The sequence below is a fragment of the Typopeltis vanoorti genome, chromosome 20 (genome assembly GCF_054136105.1).
Source record: "Typopeltis vanoorti isolate ZY-2024b chromosome 20, IOZ_Tvanoo_1.0, whole genome shotgun sequence".
NCBI lineage: Eukaryota > Metazoa > Arthropoda > Arachnida > Uropygi > Thelyphonidae > Typopeltis > Typopeltis vanoorti.
The window spans coordinates 94,055,011-94,067,892 of record NC_143568.1 but is presented as its reverse complement, the minus strand read 5'-3'; positions in this window follow the sequence as shown (position 1 = coordinate 94,067,892).

Here is a 12,882-nt window from a genome sequence, read left to right as displayed (position 1 = left end):
TCTCATCTTCACGCCCACCAAACAGAACATCACCCCTTCAGAAAAAAGAGCACCAACCAATTTAAAGAAAAACGAAGGAATGATTATCCTCAAGGCAGACAAAGGAAACTCTACCGTCATTTTAAATACCAGAGATTACATCAAAGATCTCGGACACATCCACTTATTGTGAATTAGACTCAGGCCCCACTGGATGAACCACACAGAAACAAACAACCTTCTACGCAATATGGACAATTGGCCAACAGATCTTAAAAAGAAATTGAAGTCATTACATCTTAACTCCACAATTATACGGTTCACCGAAAGTTCACAAAACCAGGATACCTCTTCGTCCAGTAGTGGATGGGATGAATTCCCCCTACTTTCTTACTAGCTCGTCTTCTGAAAGCACATATTTGTAATACAGACACATATATTAGAAATACACAACATTTCATTGAAAAGCTAAGAAACATTGCAATATCAGGAACAGACATTCTTGCTAGCCTAGTTGTAGTGTCTTTGTTTACCAATGTCCCAGTGAATGAAGTCATAATCATCATAGACAATCTATTTCCTCAAGATATTGCTCAACTTTATAGACATTGCTCAATTCAAATTACTTCAAATGGAATGGAAAGATCTATAAACAGCTATCAGGTCTTGTGATGGGTAGTCTTCTATCTCCTCTATCCGCAGACTTATTTATGGAAAAGTTTGAAAAAGATATCTTGTCACATATGGATTCCAGACCATCAGTATGGTGGAGATATGTCAATGACATATAGTGAAGCCGAACTGTTTGATTTCTTAACTTCAATAAACCCATTTCATCAAAAAATCAAGTTTACCTGAGAACTCGGAAGGGAAAGAAAATTACCGTTTTTCTAGACGCATCAATCACAAAACAAATGGACGGCAATATTGATCTAAAGATTTACCGCAAGCCGACCCACACTAGCCGTTACCTGCATTTTTCTTCATCACACCATATTTCACAAAAGTTGAGTACTATACATATGCTGAAAAACAGGGCAGTTTGTATCATAAGAGATGACAAAGTTTTAACAGACGAATTAGATCTCATCTTCAAAACTTTAACAAACAATGATTATCTGAAAAAATTGATGAAAAAGATTATTTTCTCCTTCCCAACAACAAACCCAAGAAACTCACTACAGATCTTCTATTTCCATTCCTTTTGCTGGCACAGTTTCACAGAAAATTGCAAAACTGCTAAGACCTCATGAGATCCGAGTGGCCTTCAAACCAATAAAGGCAGTTTGCAACTTGGTACGAACACCAAAGGACAAGATTGCTTTCTATAAACATCCTGGAGTTTACAACATTCCTTGCTCTTGTGGTTTAAATTATATAGGACAAACTGCTAGAAGTTTAGAGATAAGAAAAAAGAACACATTGGGGACGTTAACAACAACAGAGAAGACAATTCCGGTTTAGCTCTCCATTTTTTTAATACCAATCACAACATTGAATGGGATAAAAGTACTGTGCCATACTTAAAAGAAGACTTTCATACCTACAACATCAAAGAAGCTGCAGTAGTGATCCATTCAAGAGGCAGTCTTAACAGAAACCAAGGGATGATCCTTGGTGACATATGGAAAACACTCATAAGATCACTCAACACATTGGAGTTCAACTTTGCAGCCAATTATAGAACACACCTGTATAACAATGACTGCTAACACACACGCTTCATGCGTTTGGCATAATGTTTCATTTGAATTTTGATAATATTTAGCATTTGGTTATGTTTTAACTTGATATTTTAGCTTGGTTCTGTTCTGGTTTAAGCTGTTTTGTTGCTTTTGGTATGCCCAGACGAAGCCAACAGTCAAGTCGGCGAAACTGATAGGCTATATCTCTGTAAAAAATCTCCAACCAATTAAAACCCAGTTTTATGTTTCATTGTATACTACTGAAATGAATTTCTTACACTTTATTTAAATTATATAAGTGAAGGCTCAGGTTCAGTTCTCTTGGAATCGATATTTATTTAAAGTGTCAGTTGTAAAAATTAATTTTTATTTATTAGTATATTATGATGCAAAAAAATTGTTTTAATCTATATTAGACTCAAGTATATATATATATATATATATATATATATATATATATATATATATATATATATATACATATTGGATACTTAAAAAACACGACTTTGGGCATTACTTTGAGCATTCAGCTTCACTGCATATTGTCCTAAGTATCTACTACAAAAGTCTCATGATAGATATAATTTGAATGAAAACCAGAATTATATATGTATATACACATTAAATTTTGTATTCATGAATTACATATATCAATAAACACAAAGAGTGACAAACAATTGAACAAACGTGTATAGTCATGAACTACAGCACCATGCTTCATCACTCAGCTCTCTGAAATTAATCGGTATCAGTGTTGCCAACTTAGTGACTTTGTTTCTAGATCTAACGACATTTGAGCTCTCACAGCATACCCCCAAAAATTTTAGCACATATCCCCAAGGGGTACACAGACCACAGAGAACCCCTACTCTAGTGAATAAAGTGGTGGTGTCCCAGGCAATGAAAATTGTAATGAGTTTAACTGAAAAAAGTCTTACTATATGCCAGTGAACATTTCAAGATCTGGTATGCTGAATGTTTTCTTTATAGTTACATGATGAGTGATTTTCATTTCTTTTGTCTGCACTTGAATAAAGCTAATTGTTTGGTACCATAAATTTACTACCATACTTAGTATTACCTGATTTGTCTAAAATAGTAAAGTTTAAGTGCATGCCTACCATTTTACCCATATTGCTATTATTTGCCATTTTTCATCTGTGTAGGCACTCTGAAAAGAATTCATTCTCATAAAATTAAATTTTCTATTTGTTATATAATGCAATTCACTGCCAGTACCATTCATTGATTGGTGCTACATATGCAATTTCTTTTAAGCAGTTGTAGCTTTTGGTGTACAATCATAACTAATAATGCCTAGATGCATTGCAGATTTGCTCTCACAACCTTAATAGTTGAATGTTCCCAATGGATGATCATATTTTCTGTGATAAATGCTGCCATATATTTATTTATATGATAAACTTGAATACATTGTAGTCTGTCCCATAATTAGTCACAGACTGTTATCAGGTTATTCATAACAATTTGAATCAGTGCCATTTAAGGAACAAGTTTGTGCTTATCTAGATTAATAAAAGGGAAAATTTACTCCAATTTATATAAACTAGAATAGTAGTTTGACCTTGGAATATAGATAATAAGAATTTTCTGGAAGAATATTCTTTGTTATCTATATAATCTATATAAGCATTTTCTGGATGTTTCTACTTTCATTAATTGTTAAATCTTTGAAATATTTGATAAAAATATAGACTGCCATAGTGGTAATAAGTAAAACAAGATAGCTTTTCAGTGTCTGCTCTTTTTCTAGCTTATTAGAAAAAGGGGGAAAAAAAAGAGAGGAAAAAAAAAAAAGAAATTTCCAGCTATATAAAGACAGTAAGATTTTTTTTTGTTGTTTTTTTGGAATTGTTGAGGATTTTACTTTTGCTGCATTCTGCTGGAAAATTAGTACATTGAGAAGTTGTGAGTGAATAATACATTCAAAATCTCTTCTTTGTATATTGAAATTGTAATAATCCAAAGTGAGTATTAGATAAGTTTAAATGCTATTTAAATTTATATCTTAATAATTATACAGTATGTTGTGTAAGTAAGTACTGAGTCTTGTCTTCTAGTTATATGTGTATATAATAAGAGTAGTATATATTCATAGATCTAATAATACTCTGATGCTCATATGCTAGTATGTAATATAACTGGTATTATGAGTCACTACATATAATATCTATTGATATATAGTTTTGTAATATTTGAATTTGCATTTATATTTAAATTTAGTTTTTGTGTGTGTGTGCGTGCTTGGGGAGTTGAAATATTACAAAAGGGAGGGGGGATCCTCAGTGCAATTTCTATTATTTTTAAATTAAGATAACTTAGTATCAATTGCCAAGAAGATTGAAAGACTGCCTCATGATTATAAATAATTATTAAATTGATGAGGTTATAAATCAACATTACAGTTATTGAAAAGCTGATTAATTGTATCAAAGATGTAAATTACTAGTATAGACATTGGGTTGGATGTGCTGAATTCCCTCCTGTATTCAATCCCTGGACTTCATGAAGGTATCACATAAAAATAATAAAGATCTATAATACTGAACTTGTAAGTTCTGTTTCTTTCTGTCTTTTATCAGTATGGTGAGTTCATGCACAGAAATGTTTGTCAAAAATTGATTGGTTTCTACTTTTCACACCATAGTTATATGCTTGAAATTTATTCTTACATGTCATTTTACAAATCAGTATTTGCCAAACTCAGTATGATGTACTACTACTAATTGCTCTGTTATGAAATATTGAGATCATAATGAACAAATTAAAAGCAGGAAAGGGAAGTGAAGTCCATTGCAACAGATTAGCTATGAATGAGTCATAGATCTTTGAGAGCTGACTTTCTTAATGTGGACAATACACTTTCTACTTTCTTTTAGCTAACCTATTTATCATAATATTATTATACTGTGTTTAAACAGATAATAAAGCATGATTTTAATTAAATTTAACTTTTATTAACGCTAATCTTTTTTTAGCATAACACCAGTTCATTCATAGTGCACAGTAATTGTTGAAGGAAAAATCAAGTTACCTGTCATAAATTACAATGGAATGTGTGAAGCATCCTCACAAAAAATGCATGTTCATTTTTGAGATGATTAACTCCTAAATGTCAGAAATTAGTCATTTCTGCTGAGGTTTGACTGGTGTTTGAAAGGCTTTACAATTCTTAATTCACAAATTTAGGCCTTTTGGTCTCTAAATAGGATTTTATCAGTTTTCTCTCTATTTCTCATTGTATTAGATTTATGGAATCAACTGCTGTTTTGAGATAAGTTTTCATACTCAAGATAGTGGTCACCATTAAATTCCTGATGAGACTATTTTGTTAACTGGAAAAGAGAAAGGTCATTGCTGAAAAGTTCAGAAGAATCTTATTTGTTTATCTTGGCAATTATTTTTCCAATATTTTGTTAAGGATGTATTATAATTGTTAGAGGAATATTCGTTCTTCTGTATTCATATGCTAAAAGATCTTAACTTTAAGCAAACATTAGTTCCTGGCTAGATTGAAGTCCATAGATATATTTTCTGGTAAAAGTAGGTCTTCTGTAAACTAAAAAACTTAATCTGCCTGGAAGGTTGCATAAGATTTTTTTTTTTTTTTTTGTTCTTTTCTGTATTGAATGATATTTCAGCATATTTCCTAGGAAGCCTTTGAGGTTCATCTTCAGAGACAGATCAGATGTTAGGCACATTGTATTTCCTGCAAGTATATTATAAGTGCACTAAATTTGAGTTGTTCCTTAATGTTTTTCAACAGTCATCATGCTGCACTTAGACAGATATAGCTTTAATAAAACTTATTTAATTGAATCCATATTTATTATCCATTAAGACATAATAAAGATATGTTATGTTCTCAGGTTCAGTATTACTAAATTAAACTCTGAAGTGTAATAGTAATCAAAGATATTATATAAAGGAAAGTTCATTTGGAGTTGGGAGTATGAAGATTTGATTATTTTTTACAGAAATGATGAATGTTATCTGTTCCTGGTTTTTTAAGATGCATCCTTTATGAATTAATAATAGATCTTTTAATGAATGAATGATAAAATAGTTACATCTGGCATATTTTAAATTATTTTTTCTTTCTCCTCAGGACTATTATACTAACAGAAATTTCTTGTATCAGTTATGGTTTATATAATAGTGTTACATTTTTGCAAGTAGTTCTTTTAAAAAAACAAACTTTAAAGCTTGCTAATAAAGCTGAAATTAGGTTTGATGAAAAAATCCTTTTGCTTTATTTCCAAACTTAGCAGCAGAATGTTTTATTTTTTGACTGTATGGTATGATTTCTTCCCTCTATAAGCGTATATTTCAAAAGTGTAAATTTGCCTTCAAAAATAAGTCATTTTGATTTTAAGCATCTCCATATCACAGTTGGAACAGTGATGAAACATAGTGACCTTGGATTGGAAAAGACCTGAGTTGGATTCCCATTATGGTAGGAGGAATCTTTATATGGGCTTTTTCAGTTGAAGGTGAGTTAGCTTATCTTACAGGAGTAGTGAGTATTTTTCTCCCATAATCTCAGGTTTTTCATCCCGCATACAGACAAATCACCTGAAGGACACACATGTTACAGAAATAAGTATCACTAATAGAGTAGATGGTGGTGGTGGTGGCATCGTGTGTTAGTGTAAACAGCAGATTGTGTGGAGTTAAGTGCCTTCTGCAGTGAGTTCTTGGATTCCTTGGGGCTGTCAGTAATAATAATAATGTATGTACATAAGATTTACTACCTAGTTATAAACATCTTGAGGGTGCCATTTTGCGGTAGATGTGAAACATCTTCCTATTTTACATCATTTACTCGAGCATCGTAGAATAAGCCTCTCAATTTCTATTAAATTAATACAATTCTATGTTCAGTTAATTATGCTTAAATGATATAAATTCCCCCCCCCATTTGAGATTATCCATCATGCTACATCACAATTTAAAAATAAATAGCTTATTTACCTTTCAGTTCTTAAAAGTTGTTTGTTTGTTTTTTTCAACTTCGTTTAATTGCTGAAATTAATGCATGTTTAGGCTTAGCTCCTAGTTAGAACTCATGTTGAATGTTTAATTGAATGAAAACAGCACAAGGAATAAATTAAATAACAGCTTAATGCTTCCAGTGTTTCATCTCTATCACAGACACATCATTAGAAAGCACAGTGTAAATTATAATACACACAAGCAACACAAAGTGAAATAGTGAAGTCTAGAATCCTAGCTAGCAAGGGTACCCTGTATGGGTGCTAGTAAGAAACCTTGGTTATAACTTGGGATGCCTAAGAATTACTCTTAACACATCCCCACTTAATCCATTTTACTATATATATATATATATATATAAAAAAAAAGAGAGATTAATAATAGGCACCTTAATAACACACTTTCCAGGTGGTAATCCCTCTTTTAGAGTATACAGAAAAACTACTCACACTGACATTCATAAACTTTCTCATCAAGCAGTTTGGCATTATAAAATTCTTACTAATGAAGCCATCAGTCTCTGTTCCAGTGAGGCATCCCTCACAACCATATACCACACCTTCTCACCTGACTGTAGTTCTAACACAATTAACAAAATACTTAATCTTCCCCCAGTTCTCAACATTCTCTACGTGACAAATTGTAGTGAGGCAATCACTATTCCCTATATCTGGGGTACATCAGAATAAAAACTGCAAGAATTTTGGGGGGGAAAAATGCAATCTTTGCACTGCCTTCAAACCCTTCCTGAAACTGCCTACCCTTATTCATTCCTAAAGACTAACTTCATCCATATCCAGTTCCTGGTATGTATAGGATTCCTTGCTTCTGCAAGTGGGCCTACTATGGACAACCCAGATGATCAACCAACATTTACTTGGAAGAACAAAAAAAAAAAAAAATACATCTATACTTATGACTATAAGACAGATTGAACAAGCCATGTCTTGGGCAACATACACAAAATCAAATGGAAAACAACTATTATGCTTCATCACAGCAAGTTCAAATATAAGAGCCTTTTCTTAGAATCTGTGGCTGTCCATATAAAAAAAAAAAAAAAAAAAAAAAAAACATTATTTAAATAAGTATGGATGTGTTAAACTTCCCAGAATATGGAAAACAGTAATTCTTAAGGAACCTGACTTACAACCTAGGCTTTCTACTAGTACTTGTAGAGAGCACCCTTCTTTGCTAGGACTGTAGACTTCAGGACTTCAGTCTATCTTTCCTTTGTATTGCTTGTGTGTGTTAAGATTTATATTGCACTTGTGCTCCTTGAAGATGTTTCTGTGAAGAGATGAAATATTGGAAGTATTAAACTGCTGTTTATTTCATCACTTGTGTTATTTTTCCTTCCATTATACTTTGAATATGAAGTTAATGTAATTGGATTCTGTTCGTGTTTAGATTATTATTATTTAAAAAAGAAAAGTGTTTTATTTCTATTCTGTAATATTTAACATTTTCTAAGAAGCTGCTTCAATTGCAGCATCATCATCCCCCCCCCCATTACACACACACAAAGAGAAATGGACTTCACCCTAATGACGTAGAAGCATACATATATATATATATACCGGAAAGGCTACTTCCTGGCCTGACCATCTGCCAGTAAAGTGGCAGGTTAGAAGAAGAGAAGAGATTCACTAAATGATTGCTTACTTGGTACATATCTCAGAATCTGCTAATTTTTTTTTTATTTTATTTTCTTTTTATGGATGTGTTCAATACAATCAAGACAAGCCATATAAACTCAAAGCTGTCATGCTCGTCTAGAGCAGGCTTTTACAAACATCCATGCTCATCTCATTTAGTAAAGATAGACTGACTCATAGTTGTACTCAAATAATTGAAAATATTGAAAAAAAAAAAATAAAATATACTGAATGATTTAGCATAAATGTTATTCAAACCATCAAATTCTGACCCTGATCATGCAATTGACTGCGATGCAGGAGGTGAAAAGGGAGAGGATTTGGAATTTCAGAATGAAAATAAAATAAAAGCATATTTGCAGTCACAGGCTAAAGAATTATTTTTGGAGGACATTCTAGATATTGACTATACTACCAATGATCGCTTTGAAAGCAAATACGATAATTTTCAGATATTTGATAAGTTACTTGTTTGCCATGATGTGATTGTCAGTTAACTTTCAGCTAACAATACTTCATTTTCAGCTGCCAAATTGTGGAAATTGCAAGTAAGACACCTGGAATTCACTTTAAGTGAGAGTACACCACTGGATCTCAACATTTATTTTATACAAAAGTAGATATGTTGTGAATGCAGAAGTATATATATGAAGAAAGTTGAAGTGAATCAGTGGTTAGATGCAGAACTGGGTGTGTGGTGGCTCAGTTGTGCAAATCATTTAAAGGATGCAGTCACTTCACATTTGCCAATCAGTTTTACACTTTTGTAATTGTGGCAGAGCCAAATCACTGAACTTTAGCATCATATCATATAGTGAATTTATTGTTTTGTACAATAGACCAAAAATTATGTATTATAATATATGTGTTATTACAATCGAAGTTTTCAAATCCAGAGTGGTCAAAAATTCAAGAAGCCCAGGTTTATGGTGCTGAAAGGTTTGGAAGCCTGGGGTTCAAAGGGTTGAGGATGTAACCCACCCTTGTTGAAGAAAGAAATTGTTTAAGAAACAGACCTTCTCTTTATAGCATAATACCAAGACAACTTAGAAGTGTTCATGCTTGCTCTTACCTTGTATACTGTCTGAGAATGAGCCAAATATTTAGAACTTATTTCAGTAAGTGTAAAATTTTGTTTTTCTTTAAAGTGGAAATAAGGCAAGGGATTTTTTTTAAAACAAATAAGTTACCTTTCATTATTTAATTAACCTAGTCTTTGAAGTTTTGAGAGTGCAGGTGATTATAATGATTTGAATTTCATTGCTTTTATCTTATCACTTTTTTGTTTTAGTTAACTTTATTTGTTGAATGAAGGTTCAGGATTTCCATTTTGTTTCGAATTGTCTCTTCAAGAAACTGAAAAATTATACCATTGTATAATTATACCACTTATTAAAATCCATGAGTTTTGTTGTTGTGATGAACGTCATTCATGAGCAAACGTTAGCACCTTTGGAGATGGGGAGACATTTGCACGATAATTGTTGAAAATGTGCCGTATAAAGATTCACTAAAACAGGATTGTTTATAAGATATATGGATTTCCAGTTCTCTAATCCTTTTGATATTCAAAATTTATAAACCTAATAAGTCTTAAACGTATCACTTTAACCTCACCAAATTAATAAATGTTTGTAATTAGCAGCTGCTTTCAGCAATCCAGGTGGTTTGTGTTGGGCATACATGCATTACTGAATTGTAAAAACTTATGCCTAGAGCATGTCAAGAACTTTGGACTGAAATTATTATTTTTTTTTTTTCCATATTTAAAATATGCTATTCTTGTATAAGTCAAACTCATATATATATATATATATATATATATATATGAATATATCTGTAAAGCTGATTTAATTGGTTTGCTGTTGTTTTTAGTAATTGTCTTAAATCAGCATTAAGCCTAATTGTTCAGTTAAACAAATTGAGCATATTTTGTGAATTTTAATATTCATCAACATTAGTAGGCTGTATATATACAGGGTGTTCGGGATAAATTTGACAGTTTCGTAAGGAAAAAGAAAATCTTCTTTGTATCTATTAAATTTAATGAATTGACAAAAAAACATTACAGGCAGAGTTAATTACAATACTATCAACAAGATTTACTCAAAATAACCACCATTAGCATCGATCACAGCTTCAATTCTGCTTCGGAACCTCGAACAAGCTGATGCTACAGTCTCCCTGGGAAGGGCCGCAAAAACTGTTTTAATTTTATCCATTAACTGGGCTTTTGTATTACTGGAAGTGCGATTGGTGTCTTTTTCAACTGCGCCCCATACAAAATAATCCATGGGGTTAAGGTCTGGGGAGTTTGGAGGCCAAACATTTGGACTGGTGAAGTCGTAGAAATTTTCAGACAACCATTTTTGACTTTTCCCAGAGGTGTGGCAAGGGGCCGAATCCTGCTGCCATACATACGGCCTACCATTGCCTACCCTTGTTATCCAGGGCTTGACTACAGTTAGCAACTCCACGAACAAAGCCCGAATTCCAATGCCAGGGTTCTTCAACACCTGTTCCTGCAGATTTGCGAGGAATTCTGCTGTACGAACGCAATCAGATCGTCTGCTAGGGATCTTTCTTCTTGCTACATCCTCGTAGTCACCATTGCAAGTCTCTAGTTCATGCCTGATTGTTTTTAATGTATTCAGGGAGCATTGGGCAGCAGTCGTAATATCCTTATTTTGATGGCGGGCACGAATCATCATGATACAAGTTATTCTCTTCCATGATTCAGGTGGGTTCCAGCTATCCATCCTTTCTGACATCTTGTATATGAATGAAGAAGGGTCCAAACTTTTAAATGAAGAGAAGTGTGTGTTAATACATGTAACTTACGGAAAAATATAATTAATTATAAATATGTCAAATTTATCCCGAACACCCTGTATATATATATATATATATATATGCAGCAAAACAAAGAAAACCCATGCTATATTTTAATTTTTATGTCATAATGAAAAGCAGTATTATTCCATTTAAAGTATTATGTTTTTCTGAAAAACATCTTTAGTTCAGATTTATATGCTTGGTAATTTTTTGTACTAGAATTATAAAGCACAATTTTAAAAAAATATATATACATATATATTGGGGTCCATTATTACAGTGCTTGATTTTTAGATATATGTATTTTGAAACTAAAGAAATTTAAGTGATGAACTGCATGTAAAATAAGATTTTCTGAATTTTTATTTTGTAATAGAAGCTGGGCAAAAAAAAAAAAAAAAAATCAAGAATTGATTTCACTATAGAATAAAATTGGATTTTTTTTTTACTGCACTTTCTAATGAAATATAAAACTGATTATTTTCACATTGATAGTTTGAACATAATTTTTATGTATAATGAAAGGCAATGATGTTTACCTGTATGTATTTCTCAGTGAACCAATGTAATCGATGTGCTCATGGCTTTTATCTAGTCATCGTATTAATTGTGTTACATTGCATTATGTTGTCAAAGTAATGTAAGAAAAAAAAAATTATCAAAATTAGCCATTTTTGTAATGCAACTTTTTGTAATCGCACAAATAAATATGTTTTTTAAAAGTTTAGTCTTTTTACTGTGAAACACAGTTTTCAGTCAAGATAAAAAAAACTTCTGAGTTATCATTTTACTCATCTTATTTATATAATTAACTTTTCTAATTTCCCATCCACACATTTTCTGCTTATCCAGTACAGTAATTTCAAATATATAACCACAGCAGAAAGCAGTTTTCTGGTTGGATAATTGAAGGATTTGATAACTGAAAGTATACAATTACATGGTGCTGTACCAGGTAAGTTAATGCACTCTCCCATTCAAGGATTCTTTATTTGAAGATTTGGATAATTGAGAGGTCACTGTGTTTTCTCCTTATTGTATCTTTTACTGTTAAAGCTGTTTCATCCCACTGCTGCAGTAATAGAGGTAATTTTTAACTTTTTAGACTGTTAATGATGAGAAAACTGGTTAGGAAAATTCATGTATATTATAGTATTTACTAAATGTACATGAATTTTCCTAAATGTAACTCATGATGTAACTGAAGTCTGGCAAGCTAATAACTACTTATTATAGCTATGTATCATCACCAAGAGATAAAAACAATTGCTTTTATTTAAATTAGGATATTTATGCAGTAGAAAATGCCGTGAAGCCTTCTGAATTTTTTTTTCCATAAAATACTAGTTTTGAGAACTAACATAGTGAGAAATACCTGATTTGCCATTTTGTTCCTTATATAGTATTCTCTGTAACCGAAATATGAACATTAGCTCAATCCCACCAATATAATAAACCATTGAATTGACAACCATTATCATTTACACACAGTTTCAGCATATTCAAATCATTCTGTAAGTGTTCTATATTAATAACATTCCTGATGGACAATCCTTGTGGTACACCGCTGATCACGTTATTCTGCCATATTCACACCACCCCATGCACCATAAGACTGATGCTTATCCAAGTAGTAGTTTATATTCCAATCTTATATATTCTCCAGTTTATGGAACAACTTTTTATGTAGTATTCTATCACATGCCTTA